Source organism: Mustela erminea, chromosome 8, assembly GCF_009829155.1.
Source record: "Mustela erminea isolate mMusErm1 chromosome 8, mMusErm1.Pri, whole genome shotgun sequence".
In the NCBI taxonomy this organism is placed as follows: Eukaryota; Metazoa; Chordata; class Mammalia; order Carnivora; family Mustelidae; genus Mustela; species Mustela erminea.
In genome coordinates this window covers 82,439,934-82,455,115 of record NC_045621.1, presented here as the reverse complement: position 1 = coordinate 82,455,115, position 15,182 = coordinate 82,439,934, and the positions used below count along the sequence as shown (strand labels likewise).

The 15,182-nt window shown below is 35.4% G+C and overlaps 1 protein-coding gene across 2 annotated transcripts in view; it reads left to right on the top strand.

The window, feature by feature from the left end:
- ACVR2A (activin A receptor type 2A) overlaps positions 1-15,182 on the top strand; it is an 84,847-nt gene that overhangs the window by 33,164 nt on the left and 36,501 nt on the right. The gene's annotated exons all lie outside the window — the stretch shown is intronic.

Here is a 15,182-nt window from a genome sequence, read left to right as displayed (position 1 = left end):
ACAGATGTTTATGTGAAAGCTTTCTGAAGGAGGCTTATTGTAACTTCTGTTTTGTTTTGCTGTAACTTTGATCCTTGATTAAAACTGTTAGTGATAAATTTATCATGCTCCCTTTTTTTATTCTTTGAAAGCCCTATTTCTTATCACTGACTGGTTAAACAGCGAAATGTGAATACTTACAGTAAAAATTGATGCCTGTAGTATATATACTTTAATGCATTAAGTTGTGGAGGGGAAAACTCTATTGAGATACTATTAAAATAATTCTTTTGTGGTAATTAGCATAGAACAAAATTGTTATATTTGGGGCAGTATTAATATAGCAAGACTATTAAAATGTTGAAGAAAATATTTTTTCCTTCAGTTTAAATGGTAAAGATTTAAGCTACATTTGGGAAGAAATGTTTTAAAATTGTAAATGTGAAGGATTTAGATTAAATATATTTTGTGATATTAAAAATGTGTTTATTAATCTAATTTTATTATCCTTGCTACTCCTCTTTTATAGCATCAGACAAGTCAGTGTCTTAAAACAACTTTGATAATTATTGAAAGATACTGGATAGATGTTTTTATCTTTAAAGGGGACAAATGTGACTTACAAATATAACTCTTCTAGTTTTACTAATAACTAAGAGGCCAGTGACCAAACTAGAGTCAGATACTTATTTGATTTGGTATGTTTATCTGAAATTTTTGCTTAGCTTTCTTTGAGTTTAGGAGGAGGAGTGCATGTTTTGTATTATTGTGACTAGGGATTTTTGGAGAAGGGTTATTAGATTTAAGGGCTTTCCTTTGTCTCTTAGGAATCAAGTAGCAAATAAAGCTTTCTTTTTTAGAGGGATGGAGAATGGCTATTAGAAATATCATAGAAAAATAGCTGAGTATTTTTATTTTTGAGATCAGTAGTTTGGTGGGAATGGAAAATTTGATGGTAAATACATATTTTTTTTAAGACTTACTAAATATAATCAAACTGTTCTCAGTGGTTTGAGAACTATTTCCAAATTAGAATTGATATTTTGCCCTGATCTGGTAACTTTTCTTCAAGTTTTTCAAGCATTTTTCAAAACATTTTCTTAATGTTTTACTGCACTCCATTATCTCAAACATTTAGGGGTCTGAAATTGGGAGGGAGTAGTAGAAGGAATGTGTCAAGGTCCGAAAGAGTTTGTTCTTTGTCTGGTATGAATTGAGGCTGAAGAGGAGCCAGATTGTGGAAGGCCGGAGAAGAAAGATTTGTTCAAGTTTTATTTTAGGGAATAGGGTGGTGGGAGACCATTGAATAGCATTAAGTTGGGCAAGTGACTTGATTTTATTTGCTTTAAAAAAGTTTCTGACTTCTGGATGAAGAACTCCCTTTGCCGAGATAGAAGTAGAAGCTGAGAAATCAGTTAGGGAAGCCATTGCTCCAGCCTAGGAAGAGATATTGGTAACTTGAGGTAATAACCTTGTTCCACCTCTTTTAAAAACTAGTTTAGATTTTCTTAAATTCTTTTGCTTGTAACTTAAATCTCTGACCCGATTTTGTTATTTTCTTTTAAAATTTTAGTTATCCATAAATACTCTTTTGACAAACTGGACAACATTATTTTATTGTTTTATTCAATTAGGGGTGCTAATATGAATAGATGGTTTCTTTATACTTAGTATGAATGCATTTATAGAGGGTTTATTTACTTTTTAAAATGTCCTTACTACCTAGCACTAAGGGGTTGATGTGGTTGCTTTGTAGTATCAAGCAGTGGTTAGTAGGGAGCACTTCTATATGCAAGTCAGGATATCTCACTTGATTTTTATATTTCCTTTAAAAAAAAAAAAGATTTATTTATTTTAGAGAGAGCGGTGGGGAGGGGCAGAGAGAGAGAGGAAGAGAAGCATACTCCCTGCTGAGCAGAGAGCCCAACATAGGGCTGGATATCAAAACCCTGAGAGCATGACCTGAGGCAAAATCAAGAGTTGGAGGCTTAACCTACTGAGCCACCCAGACACCCTTATGTTTCTTTATTCATCATTTTGTCTTGTCAGTTCAGTTCCAAGACAAAGTCTACATTTTTAGAGGCATTAACATGATTTTATTCCTTTAAATAAAATATGTTGAGAAGCATACTTGAAGTTCCCTAGTCTTTGTGATCTTCTGATTAGTAATCTGTCCTGCCTTCCTACTTACCTTACTGGGGAAATTAGAATAAGCTTCAGTTGAAGTTTAGAAGTGTCTAAAGATATGTGTGTTTCTCTCTTATTTTTTACTTTAGTGTCTGGTTTTAAAAATTCAGCCTCTCATTTTTTCTCTTCTTCCTAGGTTGAGATTAAAGACTTCTCAAATTTTGAAAATACTTTATTTTTCACTATTTCTGCTTAGTACCCAAAAGTCAAAGTGCCTGGCACCTATATGTCAGCACTATATATATTCGTTGGATGTAGAAGATGCTCTACCTGTGTGAAAGACATAATACTTAAGATTTCATGTAGCATGTCTGCAAAATAGAGTTTAAAGTGTCCTTCAAGGGACAGAAGAGGTAAAAGGATTTTAATAAGAATTTTCTTGTTGGTGAAGGGGAAAACACTGGGCTCTTATATTTCCTGTTCCTTTTTTGATGGAAATCTCTCCCCAATAATGGAATAAGAAACCTATTTATATTGTTTAAAATGAGAAGAAAGCAGGTCTTTTCTTCTAAGTATTCCTCTCCTCCCTTTTTAATTAGGACATTGAGGTTTGAAAGTTTGCCAGACTTTCTTGGACTGTCCTGGAGAGGTAAATGTGGTCCCAAGTGCTGGTTAGTTGAATCAGAAATTTGGAGTTTTGTGATTTGCTGTTTTCTTGGTTCCTGTTATTCTGTGTATACTCTATGTATTCAGGAAATTGAAGTTCTTTGGTAATGGATGATAAAATCAATGCTTTATTCTAAATAACCAACGAAATATACCAATTTGAAGATTCTTCTTTTGGGAGAAACCATTGTAATGGGTGGCTTTAATTAGCAGTTTAGTAATCAAGTGCACGTTCGTGTCTCTTATTGAACAGTCCCTTTGTAGAGGATCTTCTATATTTAGAGAAGAGTTTAAGAAATGAGGTCCTCTGAAAGTTTTGCTAGTAAAGAAATGCACCTTTTTATATAGTTAAGTGAATCAAAAAAATGAGAAATTGTTCCGAATTTATTTAAAGAGAGCTGCTTGCTTCTTTCACAAAAGGAAATTCTACCATTACAAATGTGGTGATCTCTTTGGGGCTCTAAAACTTTATTTATATAGAGGCTTTTTAAGAAAGAGGTTTGAGAAATTGAGATTGAGGTTTTTCTTCAAATCTTGGTCTTTTTAAAAAATATATTTATTTAGAAAGAGTGCACACACGTGCAAGCAGGGGGAGGGGCAAAGGGAGAGAGAACATCCATGCTTGGCATGGAGCCTGACCTGAGGCCCAATCTCAGGGCCCTGAGCTCACAATCCTGCGCCAAAATCAAGAGTCAGATGCTTAACCGACTGAGCCATTCAGGTACCCCTTGGTCTTTATTAACTATGGAGAACAAACTGATGGTTACCAAAGGGGATGTGGGTGATGCCATGGGTCAGATAGGTGATGGGGGTTAAGGTGCACTTGTTAAGGTGCAGTCGTTAAGTTTGGAATTGTTGAATCGGTACATGGTACACCTGAAATTAATAAAAACTGTTAACTATATTGGAATTAAAATTTAAAAAATATTAAGAAAATCTGGGTCCTTACAAAGTAGGTGTATACTTATTTTGGAAGTATCTATATGGGAAAAATTAGTCACAAGTTAACAATGTTATGATACATTTTGGGTGATTATCTTAGTAATTTGTCAGGAATTAGTATTAGGAGCCCTTAAAAAAACCAGTAGTTAAATGTTGACTTAAAAGTACTTTTTACTCCTTACACACGCATTCACATACTGTGTCTGTCTGTTACCACATACGTTTAGATTTTTAATTTATTCCATAGTAGTTGTGTTTCTAGTTTATATTACTTGAGCAAGATGGACAGAATCTTGTAATATTTTGTCAAACTGATAGTTAGTACTAAGAGAGTATTAACAGGTAAGGCAAAAAAAAAAAAATCTGGGAAGAATGCTGAAAAGTATTTATGTTTCCCTTTAGAGGTGGTTGGTAGTAAGGAGGTGCTTACTTTTTTTAACAAAAGATTGATAGGACTTAAAATGTTTTTATTATGCAGAAATTTTATTTGAAAATTTATTCTCCTTCCTGTTTCTAACCTGTTTATCAGAAGGCTTTTTGTGGATTTTTCTTCCTAGTCCTTAAAAACAGCCCAGGGCAACCAAATAGGGAAGGTGACTTGTCTTCCATGATGTGTGTTAATATAGAAAAGAAAGGATGCTAGAAGACCTATGCTGTGTTTATAGTTTCATAGAAACATTATTAAAATGAGTTTTGAAGTGGGACAAATTTTTATAACACACAAAAGTAATAAACAAGAATTTTAGATTTTTTTCTTTTCTAATACTAGGAATCTTGGTTATAAATATGAAAAAAAGCTGTTGATTTAAGGCTAGTTAGGTTGATTCTGTATCCATTGTTATTTAATGTCATAGTTTGTTTTCAGTCTGCATTCTTTTCCTTGAATAAAATTGTATTGCTAGTTAAAGCTACTCTTGTAAGTATTGCTAATTTTCTACACTTGATGATTTTAAACTGCCAGATATTACTTTAATGAAAACTTTGTGATGAGGTGGTTTTTCATTTTTGTTTTGTTTTGTTTTGTTTTCAATTTCTTATTCTTTATACTACTGGCTCCTCAAGGGTGATATTTCACATTACTTTCATAGCAGCTGAAATGAGCCATTTTTAGTCTTTTTTGCATCAGACAGAGTTTGATGATTTACTAAAAAGAAGGCTGCATCTTCACAAGAAAATAAAGCACTAAAAAACCTTAATATACGTAGTGGCTTCTCATTGTACAGATTGTTTTTAGTAGGAACTGCTCTGTGTGTGTTTCCTTAATCTATTTTAAGAGCGCTGTTCTGATTTTGCGAATTTACCTTTTATCTCTTACTACTCTAAGTTTATGCCCGTTTTGGCTTTTGTACAATTTCTAAAAATAGCCCATTAATTCTGATAGGAGTCCTGGCCTCTAACTGCAGTCACCGTGATCTCCTCTGCCCTCACAAGATGAACATCTAATATCAGAAATTTATTTTACACAGCCTAGGTAATACTTGTATCTACTTGTACTTGTTTTGATGTAATTCATATTTCGAATGAGTGCCAGAGAACTGGGTAGGACTATTTTAATCTTGCATCCTGGGCATTTATAGATATCCCACACATTTTGTGGCTGTAGGCAAAAACACTTTGCTGTTGTGCTTCATCTTTGAAGATATCTTACTTACCCCTGAAAATATGTATCTTTCATGACAGTAGGAGTGAATATCAGGATGAGAGTTAGCAACAAAGAGAAATAAAGGGTAGATAGTATGAAAGCCAGCTCTGTTTTGTCAGATGCTAGAAGATAAACATTTAGAAACAGCCAACCCTCTACACGCAGATCACTTTTATAAACTAAATCACTTTTATCTTACTTTCTTACATGAAGAGGGACCAAAGAAGGGACTATGGAAAGCAAAAACTTGATCTCTGTCTTCTGATTTGCCAGTCCTTTTGATACTTGTGACTGTCTGGTCAGCACGTGATAGACTATAGACCCTTGGTTTTTACTGGGTAATATTTTATTTATTAGTGTGGCTTACTGAGTTTCTTTCCAATCCAGCACACTTTAATAGTCATTGTATTCAGATTAATCTTAGAAATATCACTTCTGTTCTTTTTCTTAATTCTGATGTCTTGCAGACCTGCCTTGATTATACCCAGTACTAAACAGTATGGAATGTGTACGTCTATTAAGAGCAGTGTTGTCAAACACTCTTGATTATTCACATCCCTCCTTACTTGGTCATTATCTCCCCTGCTTCTGTTCGCCATAGTTTTGTCTCTCCTTAATAATTTGCTTTAGTCCCACTTCCTCTGTAAAGTCTTTTTTCTTTTTTTTTTTTTTGTGAATTGATTTTGTATACATTTATTGAGTTCCTGTATTGTTCCAAGCACTGGTGATACAGAAGGGGTAACAGGGCTTATTCTAGAAAGCTCATAGGTTATCATCTCTAATTCCTACAGCATTTAACTGTAGCACTTATCTTGGTGTGTTAATTTATAGTACAAGCATATAGTCAATTTTTTTTCATCTGTAAATGCTCAGTATAAAGCATAGTTTTCTCTAAAAGATTATTCCTCAGAAGAAGAGTAATTTTATATTTGAATCCTTACAAAGTTTTTTGTATTTTGAGACTCTCTCAGTTTTATTTTGAATGAAAATAAAATGTTTGGAAAAGGCAGGCGAGCTTGAAATTATGCCGGTCAGTGCTCGATTGAATGTTTATGTCAGTTTCCTAAGGTAGAAGGGAATTAAGAGTTTAAACAAATTAATTACTCTTGGAGAAACTATTTTCAGAGGCTGTAAAAAAAAAAAAAACTTAAAACTCATTTTTAAAAGCAATATCATAAGTAGTTACTTTTTGAAGATCACAAAATACTCCTTTAGAACAGTGAAAAGAAAATCACTGCCTTAGTATTACGTGAATGGATATTATTGGCTTGGAAAAACATTTCCAGTGATAATATCCTATATGACTTTAAAACGTATTGCTTCTCAAGCAACTTAAATGGAAGTGAAGAGGATTCATGTTTTGATAGTTTTTGATGACTCAAAAAGAATAATGAGGGTGCCTGGGTGGCTCAGTCACTAAGTGTGTGCCTTTGGCTCAGGTCATGATCCCAGGGTCCTGGGATCGAGCCCTGCCTTGGGCTTCCTGGTCAGTGGGAAGCCTGCTTCTCTCTCTCCTCTCCCCCTGGCTGTGTTCCCTCTCTCACTGTCTCTCTCTGTCAAATACATAAATAAAATCTTAAAAAAAAAATGAGATGATACTTGTTGAGAGATGCATGTGAAATTTGAACAAAATTGTTTATAAAATTGTGCTTTGATTTTAAAATATGCATAAAACTTAATTCATTAAATTCATTAAAATAAGTATACATTGGACTATTTCATATAAATATACAAAGGTTTGTATACTTCCAGTTGGCCAAAATTTTAAAAATACCTTATTGGGGGGAATTGAGAAATCCTTCAACTTGAGGGTTGTATGCTACTCATTCAAGTTGCAGGTTTCTGGGTAGTTGGATGATTACCTAGCATAGGGAGAGACTGTTAAATAATACCTGCTGAACTAATAAAATGCTGTATATATTTACTTATTTTAGGGTTTTTTGGTGCCATGGGGTTGTACTATACTAGAATTTCCCAATTATTTGCTTATCTAAAATCATTCTTTTGTATAATGCTTTTGATACCATTCTGTTGTTTTTAATTTATACTATAAAGTGTTTTGGATTAAAAGCATCATCAGTCTAATCTACCTGCTGTTGCTGATTCTCTTTGGATGTGTATTTTATCCCTAGAGTGGCAGGAAGCAATAATATGTGAAAGGGAAACAAGAATTGCTTATCAAGTTTTATTTATTATTTTTGAAACTTCATTAACCCTTCCTAGAGGACTAATTTGCCTATAGGAGGAACAGGTTTAAGGGAAGCGTGCCTATTTATATTGTATTCTCAATAATTTATTGATAGTTTCAGACACCATTAGAGAACTTTTTCAGAAGTGAGCCTCAGGCCACTGGGGTGGCTCAGTTTGTTAAGTGTCTGCCTTTGGCTCAGGTCATGATCCTGGAGTGCCGGGACCCAGCCTCTGCCAGGCTCCCTGCTCAGTGAGGAGCCTGCTTCTCCCTCTGACCCTACCCCCTCTCATGCTCTCTCTCTCTCTCTCTCAAATAAATAAATCAATCTTTAAAAAAAAGGGGGGGAGGATTGGGAGTGGGAGGGGAAGGCAAAAAAAAAAAAAAAAAAAAGGAAGTGTCCCTCATATTTGTGAGATATCAAACAATTCTTTCTGTTTAATGTTGTTTGTATACATAGGAAAATTGTGACAGGGTGATACAGGTCACAGGACTGTGAAAAACATTGTCTTCTTAATCAGAAAAGAAATTAATGCAATTCTTAGTTGTTAAAGATGTTTGATTCCAGTTACCTGTTTGAAGCTGGGAAGCTGTAGTAGTTAGTGGGTTTTTTTATTCAGTTCTTATATTGCTTTTTTTACATTTTATCATTCATTAAATACTGATTGTATTTGGAGGGAAATAAAGATGGATAGTTTTAGACCCACAGTCATTCTGACATGTAAATGAATGTACATAGGCAATGATCAAAAACGGTAAGTAAATGTAAAGGAATACATTGTATGTTGGATTGCAAGTGGTGTACATTTTGGGGAAGGAGTAGTTCTTATTAAAGGACTTCTAGGATTTTGTTATATCTACCTTGAGAAAACATGAAAATTGTCACGTGAAATTTAGCCTAGGAGGCTTTTTTGCAAGAGCTGGACTTTCAGGAACTATTAAAATGATGATAGATATAGATAGCAAAGGGGAGGGCATTTAAGAAATAGTTGCTTTAATCATTTCCCACTGCTCTAGCGCTATTTATTGAAAAGGCTTTCCCGGCTCTATAGAATTGCTTTTGTTCATTTGTCCAGAGTTAATCAGGCTTATCTGTGTAGATCTCTTTCTGGGTTTTCTCTGTGTTCCATTGATCTGTGTCTGTCCCACCTCTATTACCACTTGCTCATACTTCAGCTTTATGGTAAGACTTAACATCAGTAAGCATGAATTCTCCCACTTTATTCTTTTTCAAAAACGTTTAGAATAAGTTCATTTATGTCTACAAGGAAATTTAATAGGATTTTGATATGAATTGGATTAAACCTATACATTATCATGGTATGTCTCTCCAAGAGTTAAAGTCTTTTTCTTTCGTCAACATTTAATAATTTTTACCACGTAGATTTTATACATTTTGTCAGATTATAGCTTAGGTATTTTATAATCTAAGGAGCAATGGTAACTGGTACTACATTTAAAAAAAAGATTTTATTTATTTGAGAGAGTGCGCTCAAATGCACACAGGTGTGCGTAAGATGGGGGAGGGACAGAGGGGGAAGAAGAGTGGGTAAAGGGAAAGAATCCTAAGCACACTCTGCACTGATTGGGGAGCCTGATGCCGGGGTTGATCTCAGGACCCCAAGACCATGACCTGAGACAAAATCAAGAGCTAGAAGCTTAACTGACTGAGCTACCCAGGTGCCCCACTGGTATTATATTTTAAATTTCATGTCTACTGCTTCACTGGTTAGTATATAGAAATGCAGTTTTTGTGTATTGATCTTATGTGCTGTGACCTTATTGAACTCATTCTGATATTTTGTTTGAAGATTCCTTGGGATTCTCTCCAAAGACAGTCATGCCATCTGCAAATAGAAATAGTTATATATTCTTTTTCATTTCATATGCCTTTAATTTCTTCTTGCCTTATTGCAATAGCTAGAATTTCAGTGGAGTGTTCAGAGTAGTGAACAGACATCATTACCTTGTTTTTGATCTTAGAGGGGAAGAATTTAGTCTTTTGCCATTATGATGTTAGCTGTTGGTGTTTTTGTAGGTGCTTTTTGTGAGTTTGAGGAAGTTCCCATCTATTCTTGGTGTACTCATAGATTGTGTGATTTTTGTTTTAGTTTCTTGATTTGGCAGATTGCATTGAGTTTTGAATATTGAACCAACCTTATATACCTGAAATAAATCCTACTTGGTGTTATTCAACTTTTGTATCAACATGGAAGGGACTGGACGAGATTATGCTGAGAGAAATAAATCAAGTAGAGAAAGTCAATTATCATACTTACTTTTGGAGCATAAGGAATAACATGGAGGACATTAGGAGAAGGAAAGGAAAAGTAAATTGGGGGAAATTGGAGGGGGAGATGAAGCATTAGAGACTGTGGACTCTGAGAAACAAACTGAGGGTTTGGGAAGGGAGTGGAGTAGGGGGTGGATGAGCCTGGAGCACTGCGTGTGGTGTATAAACAATGAATCTTGGAACACTGAGAAAATAAAATTAAAAAAATATATATACTGTTGGATTCTATTTGCTAAAATTTTGCTGAGGACTTTAACATCTAAGTTGATAAGAAATATTGGTCTGTATTTCTCTTGTTGTGCTTTGTTTTTGTTATCAAGGTAATAGTGGCCTCATAAGATCAGTTGAAATAGTCACTTCTTTTCTGTTTCTGGAAGAGAGTGTGTGAAATTAGTGTTGGTGTATCAGGTTAAAATTTACTACTTTAAAAAAATAAAATCCTCATTGTCCTCAGATGTAGTCACTTTAGGTGAAATCAGCTTTTTCATCATAGAAGGGGTACTTTAGATTTAAATAGGACTTTTACAGGGCTATTTTATGATTAGATGTTCTACCAAATTTCAGGTCCAGTGTGCTGCCCCCCCCCTTTTTTTAAAGTGGCAGGAAAAATGGTACTAGTCATTAATGCATAAGTAGTACTTTGGAACTAGAACTATTATCTAAAGACTTAAGTGATTTACTATAACTAGGCTAAATGTGAATTAGGAAATGATGAAATTATTAATAATAATTACAAAATTATTATGGAAATTGATTCAGTTGTGGAAACAGGGTAATGAAAGTTTTGGTGATTTACTGAAGGCCACAGTTTGTGAACTAAATTCCAAATTCAGTTCACAGTCTATTAAGCCAGTGGTACTTAACTAGGGAGGAACATTTGATCACCACTGGGTCTTTGTCAGAAAGAAAAAAACACGTGTGTGTACTTGCACACACGCATGCACGCACGTGCACACACACTCACTCACTCACTCACTTTCTCTGGATATGTACCCCTCCTGTCGTAGACTTTTCAGTTACTCATTCCCAGGGCTAAAATGTCACTCAAACAGGAATTTGAGAAAACATAGGGGATTCTGTTTTACATAATTAGTTAAGAACCGTCATGCTAAACCATGAACACATAACCTTTTATGTCTGTTTATTTCTTTTGAAAATAGTATGAATCTGGAATTACTTTGATAGAATAAACTTATGGGTAGAAATTTTAAGTTTCAGGAAATTTTAAATTGGAAGTTGCTGTTAAAAATTCACACATGTAAGCAACTTTTGCCCTTTTTTTAGAATTTCACCTTTTTAAAAAATTTTTTATTTTTTAATTTTTTTTTTAAAGATTTTATTTATTTATTTGAGAGAGAGAGAATGAGAGGGAGAGAGCATAAGTGAAGAAAGGTCAGCGGGAGAAGCAGACTCCCTGTCAAGCAGGGAGCCCGATGCTGGACTTGATTCCGGGACTCCAGGATCATGACCTGAGCTGAAGACAGTCACCCAACCAACTGAGCCACCCAGGTGCCCCTAGAATTTCACCTTTAAAGTCACAGTGCAAACTTAAGAACATAAAAATACGTGTAATTTTTATTTTTATAATTATCATATTATTTAGTGTTCAGTTAGCGGTATGATGGAATAGAGACTGATTGATTACAGAATCAGCTTGAGGAGGGGATGATGAGATTGCTACAATTTTCTATATAAGCAGTCTTCTTTCTGTCTCTGGAAAATATCCTTCAAATGATAGTCTAGATCTAGAAAACCATGCTGAAGTCTTGTTTGCCTTTAAAACTTAGTGAAGAAAGTTTTTTTTAAACAAGGAAATGGTCATTTGTCTTTTCTCTAGAACGGAGGTGGCAGATACTAATTTCAAGACCCTTTTACTTCAAAATCCTTCTCCATATGCTACTCCAGGCAGCTACTGTTAGTTTATTGGAAGTGACAACAAAGACGAAATCTATTTGGCATTTCTGTTCTAGGCAGTACTTTATTTTATTTTTATCAGTTTTGTTTAGTTTAAATGGTATTATGTTCCTGTGTTTCAGTGACATCTTTGGAAATTAAAAATGTTAGTGGGGTGTATTTTTAAAGTTTTTATTTATTTATTTGACAGAGAGAGAAATCACAAGTAGGCAGAGAGAGGCAGGCAGAGAGAGGGGGAAGCAGGCTTCCCGCTGAGCAGAGAGCCTGATGCGGGGCTCAATCCTAGGACCCTGAGATTGTGACCTGAGCTGAAGGCAGAGGCTTATCCCACTGAGCCACCCGGGCTCCCCATTGATAGTGTTTTTTTTTTGTTTTTTTTTTTTAAAGATTTTATTTATTTGACAGAGGGAGAGAGATCACAAGTAGGCAGAGAGGCAGGCGAGAGAGGAGGAAGCAGGCTCCCTGCTGAGCGGAGAGCCCAATGTGGGGCTTGATCCCAGGACTCTGGGATCATGACCTAAGCTGAAGGCAGAGGCTTAACCCACTGAGCCACCCAGGTGCCCCTTGATAGTAGTTTTTAACACAAATTACACAAGTAGTAATTTACAGAGGCTCCATCCCCAACAAAACAAATAAAACAAAAGGGAGGTTAGCTAGACTATTGGAATTAGGACATTGTTTTAAGAGATAGTTGACCACATAGCCTGTGAACCAGATTTATAGCCTGTAAACTAAGAATGATCTTTACATGTTTAAATGGTTGAAAAAAAACCAGTATTTTGTGACATGTAACAATTACATGAAATTTCATTTTTAGTGTGTATAAGTAAAGTTTTACTGAAACATAACCATGCTCATTTATATACTGTCCTATGGATGCTTTTGTGCTATAATGGCAGGAGGGAGTAGTTGTGACAGAAACCAGGTGGTCTCCAAGGCCGAAAATATTTACCATCTGGCCCTTTATAGAAAAATTTATCATATGGTTTCACTTACTTGTGGAGCATAAGGATAACATGGAAGACATTGGGAGATGGAGAGAAGTGAGTTGGGGGAAATCAGAGGGGGAGACAAACCACGAGAGACTGTGGACTCCGAGAAACAAACTGAGGGTTTTGGAGGAAAGAGGGGTGGGGGGTTGGGTGAGCCTGGTGGTGGGTATTAGGGAGGGCACGTATTGCATGGAGCAGTGGGTGTGGTGCATGAACAATGAATTTTAGAACACTGAAAGAAAATTAAATTGAATTAAAAGAGAAAATGTTGGCTATACCTTGTTTTAAGATAATAATGTGACAGTGAATGATTGCTTTTGGGCTGTTTAGTAAAGGAGGGAACTTACTTTGCTGGTATTTTCAACAGGTTTTTGAAAAGGAGTAACTTAGAAAATAGCTATTTTTTTAATACAGGTAAATAGTACAAGCAGCCCCCCCCCTTTTTAATAGAATACAGAGAACATGGAGTTACTAGCCTTAGTTTATAATATGTCTACTCCTGCTTTTATTTCTTCCATAGTTGAGAGGAAGTACATCGCGCTAATACTGCCACAGATTTTAGCAGCTTATAATTCCATCTGTGTACTAGGACATTGTATAGCATCAACGATTTCTTACACTTTTTGGTCTCAATTTCTTTAAGACTTTTAAAAATTTAGAACCCCAGAGGTGTTTTTTTTTTTTTTTTTAAATAGGGGTTATATCTATCATCCTTATCACATTAGAAATTGACAGAATTTAAAAATATTTAACAGTAACAGTAATCCATTATATGTTCACAAAAGAACATTTGTGTGAAAAATATTTTCTAAAACCGAAAAATTAGTGAAATTTTTGCAGATCTCTCTCTTTTTTTTTTTTAATTTTATTTATTTATTGGACAGAGAGATCACAAGGAGGCAGAGAGAGAGGAGGAAGCAGGCTCCCCGCTGAGCAGAGAGCCTGATGCGGGGCTCGATCCCAGCACCCTGGGATCATGACCTGAGCCGGAGGCAGAGGCTTTAACCCACTGAGCCACCCATGCGCCCCGACAATTGGATTCTTGTATCTCTTTCTCCATTAAGTCTCCTGGGATATGTTCTTTTGATATGAAGGAAATCCTGGTCATGCACATATATATCGTTAGAAAAAATGTGTTTTTAGATGATTGTGGATGTTTTCTTTGATACTATACCAAAACTCAACAAGTGGTAGATTTTTTGCTTTTTGAGGGGAGGGGGGTCAGAGTTACTGAAGTATAATTTACATAGAATAAAATGTTTTTTTTAATAATATAATTCTGTCACTTTTGATTAACCCATAAGTCATATACCCTCTGACCACAGTTATGTAGAGTATTTTGGTCCCTCTGAAAAATTTTCTCATGGCTTTATGTTATCAGTCCTCTCCCCTCACTCCCAGCTTCTGGCAACATCTGATCAGATTTTTGTCTCCATAATTTCACTGTTTCCAGAATATCAGGGAGAAGGAATCCCATATAGCAAGCATAATGTGTATCTGATTCATCCATGTTGTACAGCTGTCACTAGTTCATTTCTTTTTATTGTATAGATGTTTGTTTATCCACTTAGCAGTACTGGATACTGAGTTGTTCCCAGTTTTGGGTTGATTGTAAATAAAGCCATTCTAAGCATCATGTACAGATTTTTGCATGAACATATGTTTTTATTTCTTAGGTAAATGCCTAGGCATGCTATTGCTGTGTAGGTAGTATGGTAGGTGTATGTTTAACTATAAGAAGCTGTCAAACTGGCTTTCCAAAGTGGGTGGACCATTTTGCATTACAGCCACCAAATATGTGAAAGTCCCAGTTGCTTTACATATTTACCAACATTTGAGCTTGTTTTTGTTTTAGCCATTTTAATCAGTATTAGAATTTCAGTTTGTATTTCTCTAATGATTAATGATACTGAGAATCCTTTCATGTTAGTGTTTTCCATTCATACCTTTTCAGCAAAGCATGTTATTTTGAATCTTTTGCCCATTTTTTTTCTTTTTTTTAGAAATTACGTAGACCTAATTATTGGCACGTTTTATTATTCAGTATTTAAAGTTACATGTATTAACATCTTCACTGATCTCATGAGAGATTTTTTTTTTTTTTTAAAGAGAGCATGCTGGGACGCCTGGGTGGCTCAGTGGGTTAAGCCGCTGCCTTCAGCTCAGGTCATGATCCCAGCGTCCTGGGATCGAGTCCCACATCGGGCTCCTTGCTTGGCAGGGAGCCTGCTTCTCCCTCTGCCTCTGTCTGCCATTCTGTCCGCCTGTGCTCGCTCTCTCTCCCTCTCTCTCTGACAAATAAATAAATAAAATAAAAAAAAAAAAAAAGAGAGCATGCTCATGCATGCACATGCGAGTGGGAGTAGAATTGAGGGAGAGGCTGAGGGACAGGGGGAGAAAGAATCTTTTTTTTTTTTTAAGATTTTATTTATTTATTTC